The sequence below is a fragment of the Anas acuta genome, chromosome W (genome assembly GCF_963932015.1).
Source record: "Anas acuta chromosome W, bAnaAcu1.1, whole genome shotgun sequence".
NCBI classification, from domain to species: Eukaryota; Metazoa; Chordata; class Aves; order Anseriformes; family Anatidae; genus Anas; species Anas acuta.
The window spans coordinates 16,101,549-16,118,796 of NC_089016.1; the positions used below are offsets into that span (position 1 = coordinate 16,101,549).

Genomic DNA, 17,248 nt, shown 5'->3' on the forward strand with positions numbered 1-17,248 from the left:
AAAGGGATATTCCATACCATAGTATGGAATAGGACTCTGCCAACCAGTGTCCTGAACAGTTCAAAGTTGGCCCTCCGGAAGTCCGATGCAGCGGTTTTACTGGTCTCCTTCCTGGCTTCTCCAAGAATGGAGAACTCTACCATGAAGGCTATCAAACGAGTCTTTAGAGGACTGGTACAGTTAGTGGATGGAGTGGGAGTACAGGTGGTGTTTTCGTCCATCCCTACAGTGGCAGGGAGGTGTACAGAGAGGACACAGAAAGCCCACTTGATAAACACATGGCTCAGAGGCTGGTGCCAACACAGAAATTTAGTTTTGTTTTTTTTTAACAATGGGGCGCTTTACTCGGCACCTGGCCTGATGGCTGCAGACGGGTCCCACCTATCTCTAAGGGGAAAACAGATCCTAGGCCAGGAGCTGGCAGGGCTCATTGAGAGGGCTTTAAACTAGGTAAGAAGGGGGACGGGGCTGAAATGACGCTTGTTGGAGGTGTGCCAGGGGGAATAATGGCTAGGCCGGAGGCGAAAGCAATGACCCAGCTGAAGTGCATCTACACTAATGCACGCAGCATGGGTAACAAACAAGAGGAGCTGGAAGCCATCGTGCAGCAGGCAGGCTGTGACTTGGTTGCCATCACAGAAACATCGTGGGACCACTCTCATGACTGGAGTGCTGCAATGTCTGGCTATAGACTCTTCAGAAGGGACAGGCAGCACAGAAGGGGTGGTGGCGTGGCTCTCTACATCAGAGAGTGTTTTGATGTCGTGGAACTTGAGGCTGGGAATGATAAGGTTGAGTCCCTATGGGTTAGGATCAGCGGGAAGGCCAAGAAGGGAAGCATCCTGGTGGGCGTCTGTTATAGACCACCGAACCAGGATGAGGAGACTGATGAGGAGTTCTACAGGCAGCTGACAGAAGTTGCGAAATCGTCAGCGCTTTTTCTCATGGGGGACTTCAACTTCCCAGACATATCCTGGAAGCAAAACATTGCCCAGAGAAATCAGTCTAAAAGGTTTCTGGAGAGCATGGAAGAAAGCTTCCTGACACAGCTGGTTAGTGAGCCTACCTGGGGAGGTGCCCCACTAGACCTTCTCTTCACAAACAGTGAAGGACTGGTGAGAGATGTGGTGGTTGGAAACTGTCTTGGTGTGTTGGGTCTGTCTGAGCATTGGACTTCCGGAGGGCCAACATTGAACTGTTCAGGACACTGGTTGGCAGAGTCCCTTTCGGAGGTGGTTTTGAAGGGCAGAGGAGTCCAGGAAGGCTGGGCACTCTTCGAGAAGGAAATCTTAATGGCGCAGGAGCGGTCTGTCCCCATGTGCCCAAAGACGAGCCGGCGCGGAAGAAGACCGGCCTGGCTCAACAGATAGTTGTGGCTTGAGCTTAGGAGAAAAAAGAGGGTTTATGATCTTTGAGAGATCATAAGAAGGCGGGCCATGCGGGAGGACTATAAGGATGTTGCGAGGCTGTGCAGGGACAAAATTAGAAAGGCCTAATGCCTTAATGCCTTCTTTGCCTCAGTCTTTAGCAGCAAGAGCAGTTGTTCTCTGGGTATCCAGTACCCTGAGCTGGTGGAAGGGGATGGGGAGAAGAATGTGGCCCTCACTATCCATGAGGAAATGGTTGGCAACCTGCTACAGCACTTGGATGTACGCAAGTCGATGGGGCCAGATGGGATCCACCCGAGGATACTGAGAGAACTGGCGGAGGAGCTGGCCAAGCCACTTTCCATCATTTATCAGCAGTCCTGGCTACTGGGGGAGGTCCAAGTTGACTGGTGGCTACCAAACGTGACGCCCATCTACAAGAAGGGCCAGAGGGCAGACCCGGGGAACTATAGGCCTGTCAGTTTGACCTCAGTGCCAGGGAAGCTCATGAAGCAGATTATCTTGAGTGTTATCACGCGGCGCTTGCAGGGCAAGCAGGCAATCAGGCCCACTTCTGCAAACTGACTCGATTCACCTTCTCCCTCAGCAGCTTCTGCAACTCGTCGCGTAGGACTCCATACAGCAGCCTTCCACCATATGACATCATGCTGAACAATTTATATGGGGTGGCTGGCTGGGGTGGGGGGACCGCTGCTCAGGGACAGAACAGGCATCGGTCAGTGGGTGGTGAGCAATTGCATTGTGCATCACCAGCTTTGTGCGTATTATTATTTCTCTTTCTTTTCTGTCCCATTAAACTGTCTTTATCTGAATCCACAAGCTTTTATTTTCTAACCCCCCCCCCGCCTTGATTCTCTCCCCCATCCCACTGGGGGGGGGGGGGAGGATGACCGGGGGGGAGTCTGTGGTGCTTAGCTGCTCGCTGGGTTAATCCACAAATGTCCTTTTGGTACCCAACTTGGACCCAAAGGGTTGAGATAACGACAGATCTCACCACAGCGTGTTAGAACAAAATTGTTATAAGCATTAGATCTGCTTAGTAGTCACTAATCACAATGTTGATTTTTTTTTGATCTCAAGTCTTCTGCGCCTGTTTTCCAAATTGAGTTATATAGCACGTTACTTACTGTATGTGTTCCCTGTCATGCTGTTTATCATTTCTGGGGGCTGGTTTAAGGCTGCTATTTTGCTGTACTGTGTAACAATGGCTTATGACATGAAAAAAATAGTAGTCATTAAACAAATTGGTATTTGTACTGAGCATTGCCTTCAACTCTATACTTTGGAAACCATATCTCAGAAACTATTAACAATTACACCATTTACCTTTTCTACTCAGGAAACCAATCTATGGGGGGGGGGGGGACACGGGGATGCTATTCCCCACTTCTTCACCCTCCCTTTTCCCTTCACCTCCCCCTTCTCATCCAGGATAGTTACAATAGCTTTTCAAAATTTTGAATATCCTTGGGATGTTCAAAGCAGTGTGTTCTCATTGTTATGTCTCCTGAATGTGCTTCAGGTTTTGTTTAAGTTTAAACAACTACTTAGGAATCTCATCCAGAGATCTGTCCGGAGGCAGGATAGTTGTGAGTGGCAGGGAGAGTGAGAGGATATGGGCAGGCATCTAGAGCAGTGGGCACCTCCAATGCTTTGGAAATTCACCCCTGAACAACTTCAGAGGAAGGAAGCTATCATAAAAGCATCAATAACTACCCAATGCCTATCCTAGGGTGAGTTATGAGATATACATAAAAGATTTCAGCAGTTGTCCAATTGAACATGTTGTCACCTAGCTGTTCCAGTTCTGGGATAGCAGGACCAATAGCCTGTAATTAGAGGGCATGGAAGCCAGGTGGCTGGGATCTCCTCCCACAGACACAGGCATTGACAAAGCTATTCGAAAAGGAGCGCAAATCTTCAGCCTCTGGAGGTGTCTCCTGTCAGCTGTGAAGGAAAGGTATCCCTTCAAGGAAGATCTTGTATGTCAACCAGGCAAGTGGATGACCGTATAGGAGGGAATCCAGTACCTGAGGGAATTAGCCATATGGGAGGTGATTTATGATGACCTAGAAAAAGAGCAGCTATCAAAAGAACCAGATGAAGTCGAGCGTACATGACCCATGTGGTGGAAGTTTGTACAGAGTGTACCGTGATTTTATGACAGCTCATTGGCAGTAATGACCTGGAAAGACCGAGAGGAATCCATGATGGAAGAATTGACTAGGTAACTCTGGCAGCACGAAGAAAGTCTTTCTTCTTCCCTATGGGCCTTCATTTTGGCTGTGGAGAAGCTTTCTCTAGAGGTCCACCAACTTAAAGAGAATTTATCTTCCTCCCCATATCTACAAACCAGTGTCTCAGCTATCGGGGTAAGCATCCCTCTGTTCAAGAAAAAAGATATAGTGGGTATACACCCCATGCCACCCTGTGGTTTTACCTGCATGACCATGGAGTGGACATGAGAAAATGGGATGGAAATTCTACCTATCTCTATACTGATTCATGGATGGTAGCAAATGTCCTGTGGAGGTAGTTACAGCAATGGAAACAAAACAACTGGCAGCACCAGGGTAAACCCATCTGGGCTGCTGCACTGTGGCAAGATATAGCTGCCTGGGTGGAGAACCTGGTTGTAAAAGTACGCCATGTAGCTCACAGAATCACAGAATCACATAATCGTCTAGGTTGGAAAGGACCTCAACATCACCTAGTTCAACCTCTGATCTAACACTAACCAGTCCTCCACTAAACCATATCACTAAGCTCTACATCTTTTAAAGACCTCCAGTGATGGTGACTCCACCACTTCCCTGGGCAGCCCATTCCAATGCCTCACAACCCTCTCAGTAAAGAAGTTCTTCCTAATATCCAACCTAAAACTCCCCTGGCGCATCTTCAGCCCATTCCCCCGCGTCCTGTCCACAGGCATGTGGGAGAATAGACCAATCCCCACCTCGCTACAGCCTCCTTTAAGGTACCTATAGAGAGCGATAAGGTCACCCCTGAGCCTCCTTTTCTCCAGGCTGAACAACCCCAGCTCCCTCAGCCGATCCTCGTAGGACTTGTTCTCCAGACCCCTCACCAGTTTCGTTGCCCTTCTCTGGACTCTCTCGAGCACCTCGATGTCCTTCTTGTAGCGAGGGGCCCAAAACTGAACACAAGACTCAGGGTGCGGCCTCACCAGAGCCGAGTACAGGGGGACAATCACTTCCCTAGACCTGCTGGCCACACTGCTTCTTATACAAGCCAGGATGCTGTTGGCCTTCTTGGCGACCTGAGCATACTGCTGGCTCATATTCAGCTGACTATCAACCATCACTCCCAGGTCCTTCTCTGCCTGGCAGCTCTCCAACCACTCATCTCCCAGCCTGTAGCTCTGCTTGGGGTTATTGCACCCCAGGTGCAGGACCCGGCACTTGGCCTTGTTGAACTTCATGCAGTTGACCTCAGCCCATCGGTCCAGCCTATCCAGATCCTCCTGCAGAGCCTTCCTACCCTCGAGCAGATCGACACACGCACCTAACTTGGTGTCATCTGCAAACTTACTGAGGGTGTACTCAATGCCCTCATCTAGATCATTGATGAAGATATTAAAGAGGACTGGCCCCAGCACCGAGCCCTGGGGAACGCCACTAGTGACTGGTCTCCAGCTGGATTTGACTCCATTTACCACGACTCTTTGGGCCCGGCTATCCAGCCAGTTTCTAACCCAACGAAGCGTACGCCGGTCCATGCCATGAGCAGCCAGTTTCTTGAGGAGAATGTTGTGGGAAATGGTGTCAAAAGCCTTGCTGAAGTCAAGGTAGACCACATCCATAGCCTTTCCATCCACCCAGCGCGTCACTTTGTCATAGAAGGAGAACAGGTTCGTCAAGCAGGACCTGCCTTTCATAAACCCATGCTGACTGGGCCTGATTGCCTGCTTGCCCTGCAAGCGCCGCGTGATAACACTCAAGAGAATCTGCTTCATGAGCTTCCCTGGCACTGAGGTCAAACTGACAGGCCTATAGTTCCCCGGGTCTGCCCTCTGGCCCTTCTTGTAGATGGGCGTCACGTTTGGTAGCCACCAGTCAACTTGGACCTCCCCCAGTAGCCAGGACTGCTGATAAATGATGGAAAGTGGCTTGGCCAGCTCCTCCGCCAGTTCTCTCAGTATCCTCGGGTGGATCCCATCTGGCCCCATCGACTTGCGTACATCCAAGTGCTGTAGCAGGTTGCCAACCATTTCCTCATGGATAGTGAGGGCCACATTCTTCTCCCCATCCCCTTCCACCAGCTCAGGGTACTGGATATCCAGAGAACAACTGCTCTTGCTGCTAAAGACTGAGGCAAAGAAGGCATTAAGGCATTAGGCCTTTCTAATTTTGTCCCTGCACAGCCTCGCAACATCCTTATAGTCCTCCCGCATGGCCCGCCTTCTTATGATCTCTCAAAGATCATAAACCCTCTTTTTTCTCCTAAGCTCAAGCCACAACTATCTGTTGAGCCAGGCCGGTCTTCTTCCGCGCCGGCTCGTCTTTGGGCACATGGGGACAGACCGCTCCTGCGCCATTAAGATTTCCTTCTCGAAGAGTGCCCAGCCTTCCTGGACTCCTCTGCCCTTCAAAACCACCTCCGAAAGGGACTCTGCCAACCAGTGTCCTGAACAGTTCAATGTTGGCCCTCCGGAAGTCCAATGCTCAGACAGACCCAACACACCAAGACAGTTTCCAACCACCACATCTCTCACCAGTCCTTCACTGTTTGTGAAGAGAAGGTCTAGTGGGGCACCTCCCCAGGTAGGCTCACTAACCAGCTGTGTCAGGAAGCTTTCTTCCATGCTCTCCAGAAACCTTTTAGACTGATTTCTCTGGGCAATGTTTTGCTTCCAGGATATGTCTGGGAAGTTGAAGTCCCCCATGAGAAAAAGCGCTGACGATTTCGCAACTTCTGTCAGCTGCCTGTAGAACTCCTCATCAGTCTCCTCATCCTGGTTCGGTGGTCTATAACAGACGCCCACCAGGATGCTTCCCTTCTTGGCCTTCCCGCTGATCCTAACCCATAGGGACTCAACCTTATCATTCCCAGCCTCAAGTTCCACGACATCAAAACACTCTCTGATGTAGAGAGCCACGCCACCACCCCTTCTGTGCTGCCTGTCCCTTCTGAAGAGTCTATAGCCAGACATTGCAGCACTCCAGTCATGAGAGTGGTCCCACGATGTTTCTGTGATGGCAACCAAGTCACAGCCTGCCTGCTGCACGATGGCTTCCAGCTCCTCTTGTTTGTTACCCATGCTGCGTGCATTAGTGTAGATGCACTTCAGCTGGGTCATTGCTTTCGCCTCCGGCCTAGCCATTATTCCCCCTGGCACACCTCCAACAAGCGTCATTTCAGCCCCGTCCCCCTTCTTACCTAGTTTAAAGCCCTCTCAATGAGCCCTGCCAGCTCCTGGCCTAGGATCTGTTTTCCCCTTAGAGATAGGTGGGACCCGTCTGCAGCCATCAGGCCAGGTGCCGAGTAAAGCGCCCCATTGTTAAAAAAAAACAAAACTAAATTTCTGTGTTGGCACCAGCCTCTGAGCCATGTGTTTATCAAGTGGGCTTTCTGTGTCCTCTCTGTACACCTCCCTGCCACTGTAGGGATGGACGAAAACACCACCTGTACTCCCACTCCATCCACTAACTGTACCAGTCCTCTAAAGACTCGTTTGATAGCCTTCATGGTAGAGTTCTCCATTCTTGGAGAAGCCAGGAAGGAGACCAGTAAAACCGCTGCATCGGACTTCCGGAGGGCCAACTTTGAACTGTTCAGGACACTGGTTGGCAGAGTCCTATTCCATACTATGGTATGGAATATCCCTTTGGCCAATTTGGGTCAGCTGTCCTGGTTCTGTCCCCTCCCAGCTCCTGCTGCACCCCCAGCCTGCCTGCTGGCAGGACAGCGTGAGAAGCTGAAAAGTCCTTCGCTTGGTGTAAGCACTGCTCAGCAACAATTAAAACATCAGTGTGTTATCAACATTATTCCCATCCTAAATCCCAAACACAGCACCCTACCAGCTACTAAGAGGAAAATTAACTCTTATCTATACTAGCCAAAACCAGGACAGCCTCTAAATCATAGACAAATGTAGAATTAAAAGTGACCCTGCCTGTCGGGATTGCTTTTAATTCTATTCTGAGGGGCCTTACTCTTCGCATGCACTATGTATGTCTTAGGGCCAGGCAGCTGAAAGTTGTGTGAAAATATTCCATATCTGTGTCTAAATTGAGTGTTGATGCAATAGAGCGCTTTATTAGGAGTATAAACGATTACTCTGGTTGAGCATTTTTCTGTGCAACACCGTGCACAGTGATTTGCTTCCAGTATCTGAGCTAACTAACTGTTTCAGCTGTATTGCAGGCAGAAAAACAGTCCAGGGTTCTTACAGGGCACAGAACACCTTAATTTTTCTGTATTGCTTCCAGGTTTAAAGTAATTTTATTTTGTAACAAGTGGTCATACTGTGCTGTAGAAATAATAAACCTAATATTTCTCGTCTGATACATGCAGTATATAATAAATGGATTCAAGGTTATAACTCTTATATAGGCAGGCAATGACTGTAGTAAAAAAAATCATTTTAATCCTACTGTCCAAATGGGGGAACTGCTGTCCTTTGGGATACCATGAATGACAGATAAGCACTTTAAGAATAAATCAGTTGCTGCTACAACTAATGGAAGTGGCACAAACGGACGGGAAAAACGTTCTTGTTTTTATATGTTTTGCATATAGACTAACAAGAAAACACCTATGAGATGTTAATATTGGAAACTAGCAAATTTGCAAACTTTGTATGTCTGAATTATGGCTTAATTATATAATGCTAGAAAAACAAGTTTTGATGGATTTGCGTTGCTTTAAAGTGAAATGATTAATTTGTAATTCTAACACTCATGGTTTAATTCCTGCAAGGTGGTGAAACCTATCCCTGTGAAAGGAGATGCATGTGAAAAGAACAAGATATCTCAAGAACCTCAAGCTGAAGGACAAAGCACTGCTTGTTCACCTATGCAGAAAGGAAGGCATAGTCCTTCTCCTGGTAGCTCCTCTTCATCGTCCTCTAGGACTGTTAAATCTGAATCACCAGGTGTTAGAAGAAAAAGGGTATCTGCAGTACATGTAAGTTGCAAGCTGTGATGTAATTATTAATTTGGCTATATTCTGCAATCTTTTGCTTAAAAGAGAGGCAATTAGTATGTAATCCTCGCTGGGTAGGGCAAGATGCTGATGTAAAAAAGGGGTGTTATGACACAATATCACTTGAGAGTGTTACATTTCTCTTATGCATGGAACTTTATTCTCTGCTCTTAGGTGTGTTTCTTCTTTTTAATTCAGTCATGCTTTCGTTTTTTTGTTTGTTTGTTTGTTTTGTTTTGTTTTGTAGGAAATAAATGAGGCCATATGTTCTCTTAGTTAGATTTGCACAAAGAGATGTCAGTAGTTTTTCTCTGTAGTTTTGCATGTCAGTTCTCCAGGCAAGTATATTCCCTCGAGGAAAAGATTGTTGATTAGAGTAAGATTCCTGTAGAAAAGAGTTACTGGTATGCTGGTATGCTATTTGTGATCCTCTGTTTCAGGACTGTTCTTTGCATACAGATTGGTGACGTTTTAGGTATTTGCATTGTTAGATGATAAAATCTATACCATTGCATTTGAGAAGATCAGGAATGGAGTGGAATATTTTGAGCATTAATTACTGACTTCATTAGAGAAGATCAAGAATATAGTGTTTTGAGCAACAGTATATAACAGATTACAAACATACTCATCCACAGTTAATCTTCTGTTGACTTGTATACAATTTCACAATGCAATTAGAGTAAGAATAAAGTCTAATTGCTTTTATTGTCCCATTGCTCTAACAAAGGATTCCAAAATCAGTAAAATATGTACTGTTATTCCACTGAACTAGGAATTAATATCACACAATATAGCACTGTAGAACAAATCCTTTCCTCTTGATAAGAGAAATTAAAATGTTAAAAGGCTATTAATGAAGACTTGAAAACTGAAGCAACTTAAAAGTCTCCTTTTCTGTCATAATACCAGACAAAATTTCAGTTATAAAAATTTCAATTAAAAATTCTTGTTTTTCTTCTGCCCTCTAGTTCTGGTCATAAAAGAAAATTAATCATTTTAAATTCATGTAGTCTAATCAAGTTGTAGTTTCTTCAGGTCTGAGGGACATTCTATGACATTCTGAACAAAATACATAGCTAAACTTTCTATTTCCTTCCCGGAAACAATGGAACCACTTTTGTAGCATCAGAATGGACAAATAACACTGCCTCGAAGAGCCCCATCTCCAGATGGCTTCTCTCCATACAACCCTGAAGAAACAAATTGTCGTGTCAATAAAGTTATGCAAGCTAGGCTGTACCTGCTGCAGTAGATAGGACCCTACTCTTTCTTAATTGGAGGAGACAGCCCTGATAATAAATACAGAGTGTTTATTGGGCCTCAGGTAAAGAACACTGTTGTGTTGTCTGTAGCTTTTATTAATTTATAATTAATCTTGGAAAACTGTTGTCCTGGTTTCAGCATGTTATCAACACTCCTCTCATCCTAATCCAAAACACAGCACCCTACCAGCTACTAGGAGGAAAATTAACTATCCTAGCTGAAACCAGGACAACTGTACAAAACCAAATTAGATTTTCAGTCAGCAACCCATGCTAATGGTTCTGTAAAGCAATGTTTAAAAGATGTAATACGTGCTCATACAGCATAGTAATCAGCTTGTATTTTTTATCAAATATGTAGCAAGTACTATTTTTGTCCGAAGTTTCTCTTAAGAAAAAGATTCTAGTTAAAGAAATCTTTACTAACGTTCCATATATTTCTTATTCCTACAAGTAGCTCCTAATTATATGTCTTATTAAGCATTTTTGGCTAAAATTTGGCCACTTACTTTCCTGGTTTCTCACCCTGAAATGCTTTATTTCTTTAACTATGGAGTAGCTATAAATGACAAGCAATGCCATAATTCCTTTAATGGAGTGATAATATCATTGATACCCATAATAAGGTCCTTTTCAGAGACTTTCATAGTACTACTGTGATGCTGTATTGGGGAACATGTAGGTTTTTGTGTAAGCAGAAACATGTCATTTAAGTTTGCCGTCATGTTACAGATATATATTATGATTATATGCATAAATTCCTTTTAGTATGGAGAGCAACAATAGCTTTCAGTTGATTTTTTGAAAAAGAAAGGAGAAAACTGATGCTATAATTGTCAGATTTTTTTCAGACATATTCCTAAATAATATTTTGGGAATTCCCTTTTCTGAAAGGCCATGTAAGAAGATATTTATGCCCATATTTGAAATACTATTTTGCATTAAATACTCTTTTTTGAAAAGTAGGAGGGCCTAGTATACACTTCCATGATGCACCTAAATGTGGAAAAATGATCCATGTAATTATCAAGTCAGTAGAGCCCTAGCTTATACTTTTCTTTGCAGACTTGTAGCTGTGGCTGTGGAACATTTTATATTCATCTGCTATTTGTTATGCTGCGTGTATTCCAGCTTGAACCCTCAGACCCAGTGCTATGGAGAAAGACACTGAAGAACTTTGAGGTAATCAATCTCATAAAGATCTAATGGCAGATCTAAAATATACTCCAGGTAGAATTCTTTAGGGTACTGTCTTAAAAATGCTCAAAACTGCTGCATTTCAAAGCAACAAGAATGTGGTTTTAATTGTTTTTAATTCAGTTTCAAGAGCTATGTAAGTAGAAAAAAAAAATCTGCAGATAAAAGATGTAACTAAAAGAATTAGTAGAGAGCTGCAGTTTAGTGAATGATTCAAATTTAATGTCGCCATGAGTAGAAAGATAAGCAGAACAGGGGTCCTCAGAAGTATTTGTATATACTTAAAGCTGTAAGCTATTTTTAATAAATAAATAGCTTTTTGCTGTAAGCTGTGTTTCTTGTGATCTGTTGATTAGTAAGACTTCTGAAATTCCTGTTACTTCTGCTGCTAATACATTATTGTGAAGGTCAATAGATCTTTAAGCAGTAGTTAAGCTTTAGTAATGTTGCCTTTAAATATAAGCAATTCATAGCATAAACACAACTGTTGCTATATTTTTCTGATGTTAGGTTGAGAGTTTGTTCCAGAAATATCACAGTAGGCGTAGCTCGAGGATCAAAGCTCCATCTTGTAACACCATCCAGAAGTTGCACCTGCTCCTGCGTGGGCTCCTCTCCATGGGCTACAGGTCTGGCCCGGAGCCTTCTCAGGCAGAGGCTCTCCATGGGCCGCAGCATCCTTCAGGTCAGAACTACCTGCTCCTCCATATGCTGCAGTGTGGAAATCTGCACCACCGTGGTACACCATGGGCTGCAGGGGGACAGCCTGCTCCACCATGGGCATCTCCACAGGCTGCAGGAGAACTTCAGCTCCTGCGCCTGGAGCACCTCCTCCCCCTCCTTCTTCACTAACCTTGGTGTCTGCAGGGTTATTTCTCACTCCTCTCTCCCAGCTGCTGATTCACAGCAGTTTTTCCCTTTCTTAAATTTGCTCTCACAGAGGCACAACCAGCATTTCTCATTGGCTTGGCTCTGGCCAGAGATGGGTTCCTTTTGGAGCCAGCTGAAACTGGCCCTTATCTGACATGGGGCAGCATCTGGACTCTTCTCACAGAGGCCACCACTACAACCCCCTGCTACCAAACCCTTGCCATGTAAACCCAATAAACAATCATGATTTTTTTTTTATTATTTTTAGTAGTATAAAGGATGAAGAACAGATGTGCTCCATTTGTTCGTTAGGCATGCTGGATGAAGAGAGCCTGCTTGTGTGTGAAGATGGCTGCAGGAACAAATTACACCACTGCATGTCAATATGTATGTTATCATCTTTGTCTCATTAAATTCTGGTGACTCTAAATATCAAAAAGTATTATAACTTAGTGTGTTGGTAGCCCAAGCTACCAGGGCAACTATGAGAAGTTCCCATGACATTGTTCCCACATCGCCCAATTGAGGAATTTAGAAAAATATTGTTACCAGCAGCTGGCTTCAAGGACAAGGTCTACGTGACTGCTAATCACAAGGGGGTTGTTTTCTTGCAGGTGGGGTTGTTTTCTTGTAGTTGTTTGTCTGAGTGCTTTTGACCAATAATCTTGTGTGAGACACTATCCGCCCCCGGTAAGTTCGCTATAAAACCTAGGCTATTCGGGTAATAAAATGGAGCATGATCTGACCATACTAGTGTCTGTCGTGCTTCCGGCCGTTCTTCCTGCAACATATGGCCTCTTATTGAAGGTCCATGTAATAAAATATAGTATTCCTAATTTTGGTCTTAACTGTGCAAGTGTCACATAAATACAAAATTGGCACTTACTGTTACTTAAGTTGGGTTGCAAATAGCCTAAATACTCTCTAGCCTAGAGGTGGGTTCAACTGAGCAGGGATTATACACTTAAAAGAATGGGAGAATGTATGTTGCCTATATTTTTGCTGTAATTTTTGTCTAGTATAGCTGGACCTCGAGTTCAGGGTTGTTTACATCAGCATCTAAAAACAAACTCCATACTAAGTAATTAAACCACGGTAAATGAAACTACCCATACTGTCATTTCCCCCACATGTCCTAGAAGAGTTTTTGGAGAACTGATGATTCATCATTTATGATGGTTGATTTCTATCATAGAATTTTTTAAGACTGTATACCCTCTGACATATTTTTGCTGTCAGACTACTTAAAATGATTTTTCACGAGAAACATTTCTTTGCTCTTTTTTGATTGCTCTTCTTAAGTTGTGATATTATTCAATTTGACTCATGTAAGGTTGCTTTTTCCTTGGCAGATATTTGGAATGGAGTTAGTTGGCTGCTTGTTTTCTCAAAACTGGAATATACGAGAGATGGCACTTAGACGTCTTTCCCATGATGTTAGTGGTGCTCTATTACTGGCGAAAGTGGTGCTCTATTACTGGAGAAAGCACTGGAAATTCTGGAAGTAGCAATGGAAACAACAAAAGTGTTGGAGCTCTGGGAGCAGCTAGGGGGTCATCTCAGAACACTACCTCAGAAGATGTTGTGGTTAAATCCTGCTGCAGTGTGCTGTCCATGGTCTGTTCTGACCCTGTCTACAAAGTGTATGTTGCTGCTTTAGTAAGTAGCTGTTTACTCATTGTATTCTAGTCATTTCAAAGCTGCTTCATTTTTGAAGGGGAAGGAAAAGGACATGTATGAAGTCAAGAATGCTAATTATTGTTGTTGAGCATCACTGCTGACAACTATTAACTATTATCTGAAAGTTATGTTTTGTTTTATGTTTTGTAACAAAGTTATGTTTTGATTTATACCATCAACTTTTTTCACTTAAAAAAAAAAAAAAGCTTCTTTGGGGAAGTGAAGCCTGTGAGTTGAGATTAAGACAGTTTATTAAGACAGGAATAATAATAATAATAATAAATAATAATAGCTCTTGCTGCACCCCCAGCCTGCCCACTGGCAGGACAGTGTGAGAAGCTGAAACATCCTTGACTTGGTGTAAGCACTGCTCTGCAACAATTAAAACATCAGCATGTTATCAGCACTCTTCTCATCCTAATCCCAAACACAGCACCCTACCAGCTACTAAGAGGAAAATTAACTCTATCCTAACTGAAACCAGGACACCCATCTGTGGGATCCCTTTGCTCAGGGATCTGGGTGCACTTTTTGGGTAACGCAGACAAATGAGGAAGTCCGATGTGTACCTCAAGGGGTTTTAATGTTGGGTGAGAATAGCCCATGATTTGAATTGTATGATGGTAATTACTATATAATGCTGTATGTCATTAATACTATAATTGCTGCATGTCCTATTAATGGCATAACAGAAACAGTCGCTCAAATAACGATGAATGAATTTTGATAGAATTGGACAAACACAGCGGTCTGATGTAATCAGAACGGGCTTCAGCATGTGACAATCCAGCACCATACGCCATCTCTTCTGCCCTAAAAGACTGTTGTGACAGGTGGAGCCCAGTCAGTCACAAATAAAACAAAATCCATGGACATTTTATATACATATATGAAAGGTGGTGATTCATTGGAATGTATTGGAAAGTGTGGGACCTGAGCTTGACATAAATGTTATGGAATAAGGAGTGGATATTGTCCTAGTTTTGGCTAGGATAGAGTTAATTTTCCTCCTAGTAGCTGGTAGGGCGCTGTGTTTGGGATTTAGGATGAAAATAATGTTGATAACACACTGATGTTTTAATTGTTGCTGAGCAGTGCTTACACCAAGCCAAGGACTTTTCAGCTTCTCACACTGTCCTGCCAGCGGGCAGGCTGGGGTTGCACAAAAAGCTGGGAGGGGACAGACCCAGGACATCTGACCCAAATTGGCCAAAGGGGTGTTCCATACCATATGACATCATGCTGAACAATTAATATGGGGTGGCTGGCTGGGGTGGGGGGAACCAGCCGCTCAGGGATGGGCATCAGCGGGTGGTGAGCAATTGCATTGTGCATCACGTGTTTGGTACATATTGTTATTATTACTATTATCATTATTATTATTTATTTTTCCGTCCTATTAAACTGTCTTTATCTGAACCCATAAGCTTTTACTTTCTCCCCCCCCCCCCCGATTCTCTCCCCCATCCCATCCCACTGCGGGGGGAGGGTGAGTGAAAGGCTGGGTGGTGCTTTGCTGTCTGCTGGGTTAAACCAAAATAGAGGCTTAGAGGCTTGACTCAAAATTGGAGGGAGGGAAGCTCCAAACAATGCTTCAGATTAGAAGAGCAGACCTCTCCCATAACTATGCAGAGGTCTGTCTTTGGTTTAGGGAAAAAAAAAAAAAGGAAGGGGTTTTCCCTGCTCAGGACATGAGGAAGGAGACATCCAGACTCAGTTCCTTTCCACTTGATGATTTGAACTGTATCCACAAGGTCAAGTGCTATTTTGAACAGAATTAAACTCATTCACCTAAAGCTATTCTGCTATCCAAAAATGCATTTCAGTTTCAACAGGTTACCTGGAAAAAAGGGCAGTGAGGAGTTTGTGGCCATGCATCTAGGACACTGCCTGAAAGAGGAAAGACCTACGTTTATACCCTTGATCCAAGCACTGCTCATTTTATGTTAAAGCACCATCATATTGAACATGTACTACTTGCAAACCTGAACTTTTCAGAAGCCATTGTGCTTTTTTGAGGTTTCTTTGTGTTTTTTTTTTTCTTTTTTAAATATATAGCTATCTGATTATGAAAGTGAACAGGGTAAAGGAAAAGTATAAAAATGCAGGCTATTTTTTTTTTCTCTCCCTACAGATTACTGTAATGCTTTTTCTTTCCTGGAAGGTCAGAATGCAAGTTCATGGGCATATGGACAAGTCCCAGTTACCAGTTGGTAGTGTTATAAATGAGGTCTCAAGTCAATCTGAATTTTGTAATATTTATAAAACAAATATTTCTAAAAGGTATAAAAAGGTAAGTAAACAGCACTGGGTGTGCAGGGGGAGTCTATGCTCCACCAAAACGCACACACACACATCAAACATTCTAAATACATGTATACAGAACATTGCTTTACATAATAACCCGAGTATGCCTATACATACATACAATCAGGATAGGTAACAAACAACCCTTTAAGTTCCATAACTTACTAAAATCAAGTACGCCTATACATAAAAGGTAAAAAACAATCCTTTAAGTTCCATGACTTAACAGTCTCCATTTTTCCATTCCTTCTGAACAATATATCTCGCTTTAAGTTGTCAAGCAACTCTGTCTTCAGGCCTTACGTATCCCGTTCTTCCCAGATCGAAGAAAAGCATATTCATCTCCTTTTCAAGGCCAATAGGCCTGGGTCAAAAGGCACGTTCAAGTCAGCAGGGGGCGTAACAGCAAAAGCCTTCGATGGCTGTGGCAGCAGAGGGGCCAATGGCCATGGCATAGCAGTCGGATCAGTAAAGGAGCCCGCAGCTCCCTCACTATCTGGGAAGCCACACGTTTGTGATTGTGGCCCCACATGGCTCTTTAAGGCCTCAGAGATTGCTTGCCAGGTGCCGAGCAATCCCACTGCAACCTTGTCATTTTTAGTTGCAGAGTCCCACACCTTGACCTCAGTTTGGTCCCATATTTCAGGCTCATAAACTGTCTGATTGTTAATAAGGAGAATAAGCTGTAAGGTTACCAGGACAGTCTTTGTTCCTAAGGACATATGATTCCCCATAACACGCAACTGCTTACCAGCGAGAGGCAGTTGTGTGCACAGGTCCGCTTCTCTCAGCTCGAGCTTCTCTCCAGCTCCAGTGCGTCTATTTCCAGCGACGAGCTTCTCTGAGCGGTTTGCTGAGTCTGGCCAAACCTATCTTCATGAGGCAGCAGCCCATACAGTGCTGTGCTCTGCACTTGTAGCTAGAACAGCAGTGGTATCACACCAGTGTTGTGTCTGCTGCTGAGCAGACACAATCATATAAGGAGGGGGAGTGAGAGAGCAATTGTGGTGTTTAGCTGCCTAGCACGGTAAAACCACCACAGTCCTTTTTGGCACCCAACGCGGGGCCCCAAGGGTTGAGATAACAATAGAATTGATTAAAACTCTTACAACTTACTTCCTAGTCACCATGTTCAGTGCCCTGTTAATAGTGGCTTCTTTGATCATATGTCATGCAATCCGTGTCATGTTCTCCTTTCTCCTCTATATCCGATCTGAGAATGTGCTACAATCCGTGTTCGTTTTTTTTAATTCGCTGTGCTGCCAAGCACTGGCCTTGAATTTAATCTGTCATTCAGGCTCTGCACTGTTATCATTTGGATCTCATGGAAACTATCTGTTAGAGAATATTCAGAACTATACTGCCTTCCTTTCCTCA

The 17,248-nt window shown here is 44.1% G+C and overlaps 1 pseudogene; it reads left to right on the forward strand.

The window, feature by feature from the left end:
• Positions 1–7,014: 7,014 nt before the first annotated feature.
• The window catches only part of LOC137846926 (mitogen-activated protein kinase kinase kinase 1-like), a 270,989-nt pseudogene continuing 260,755 nt past the window's right edge, over positions 7,015–17,248 (forward strand).